Source organism: Chrysochloris asiatica, unplaced genomic scaffold (genome assembly GCF_000296735.1).
Source record: "Chrysochloris asiatica unplaced genomic scaffold, ChrAsi1.0 scaffold00032, whole genome shotgun sequence".
Taxonomy (NCBI): Eukaryota; Metazoa; Chordata; class Mammalia; order Afrosoricida; family Chrysochloridae; genus Chrysochloris; species Chrysochloris asiatica.
Genome location: NW_006408550.1, coordinates 3,240,527 through 3,242,393, shown reverse-complemented (window position 1 = coordinate 3,242,393; position 1,867 = coordinate 3,240,527). Strand labels below are relative to the sequence as shown.

The 1,867-nt window shown below is 37.1% G+C and overlaps 1 pseudogene; it reads left to right on the top strand.

The window, feature by feature from the left end:
- Positions 1 to 1,391: 1,391 nt before the first annotated feature.
- Positions 1,392 to 1,867, top strand: part of LOC102813772 — a 1,821-nt pseudogene continuing 1,345 nt past the window's right edge.

The window sequence follows — 1,867 nt, the reverse complement described above, 5'->3', positions numbered from 1 at the left end:
TAAATGCTTTATTCTTTTTTCTTTTATTTAGAATTGCAATCCAGCTATAATTGGTTTTCTTTGTGTGTTTGTGTGAGTTAAGGTAAAAATTTTATATTTTTCCCATATGAATATTCTATGCCTTTTGTTGAAAAGACAGTCCATTCCCAGTTACTCTGCATTTTCATTTTGTAATAGACAATGTCCAATTTGTGTGTCCACCTGTTTCTGCCTCTTTTCACTGTTTAATTACTATGCGTGTCTAGCCTTGACCAAATAACACAACACAAATTCCCATAGTTTTGTGATACCTCTCGATTGTTATTTGCACATGTCTATATTGTTCAGAATCTTCAAAACGATATTGGCCACTCAATATTTTCACCTGGAGTGTTAGAATTCTATCTCAGTGAAAAAAGCTTTTCACAGAACAAGTCCCTAGTATGAGAGCTTAACGAGAAGCAAACCTGCAGAGTGATGATCGTGTCTGGGTTGTCAAATCCCAAGGGAACGAAGAGGGCATTTGCATGTGGAGGCAACCTAGGATAACATATGTGAGCTTAGTTGAAGAAAGATCGCTTCTTCCATATGTGGTAGGGTTGGGCTGACATGAGGAGTCAGTTCAAAGTAATGTGAAGATGTTTGCCTAGAATGGTGTATCAGTATCTGAGCAGCATGAAAAGATTTTTCATGTAGGAGTACAGGTTCATACCCTCGTTTGGATTGTTGTATTTTGAGAGATGGGTATCCATGCAGAAGAGAGACTGCTGGTAAAGATGGGAGATTCATGCAAGCAAGATAATCCAATAAGTAAGGATATAAGAGACAATGGGAACCACATTTCTTACCAAAAACAAAGATTTACAAATATGGCATAGAAAAAAAACTAGAATCAACCCTTTTTGTTAGACTGTAATTATAGATAGTGTGAACTCTGAGTTTTTTCTCCATAATTCTCAAATAATGCATATATCATAATAACAGGGTACAGCACATTGAATAAAATAGACAGCCAAGAGCCTTATATAAATACATGAATATACTGAAAGGTTAATCAGAAACAGGATATTTACATATTTCCGAAGCACTTCTCCACAAAACACTTATTAATTCCAAAGGGAAAAAGATAGCTTAATAGCTGAGAACCTTAGAAGATACAATGCTAATCAAATGTTCAAACTGAATATTATCAGTAACAGAATAAATCATGTGTTACCAGATAGGATACAATGAGACAATTACAACATTTCCTTTCAAAGATACATATATGAAATATGATTATGAAAAAATAACAGATGTGCAAACTATGTAACATGCTACAAAATAACTAAATAATTGATCATTACTTTTTAAAAGAACTAAGGTCATGAAAAATTGAGGAACTCTTCAAAACTAGAGAAAACTAAGAAAACATGAAACCTTTTCCATCTTGCAAGGTGGTGGGTGAAAAACCCGAGAAACGGGCTACCAAGGAGAAGAGGCCTGACGTCCAGAAAGCAAATGCCAGTGACAAAGCTAGAAGGGTAACCTCAAGGGCAAAAAACTCAAGAAAGGGCGCCCACTACAGAGGAAATCCTGTCCTAGTCAGAGAAATTGCCAGGTATTTCTGATCAGTCATGTGTTCCAGAAAGGCATGTACAAGAGGAAATATTTAGCTGCTAAATTCAGGGTTGAAATGACAGAGAAGGTTCTTGCTACTGTCACAAAGCCAGTTAGTTGGTGGTGACAAGAATTGTCGGGGACCCGCCTCGACATAGGGGTTCAGTTCACGAGGAGAGGATACCTGATGGTGATTCATATATAGCAAGAATACACAGAAAGAGACAAAGAAAGAGACAATGAGGCACCCCAAAGCCAGGGTGGATACATCACTGGTGGGCAGGCTTGG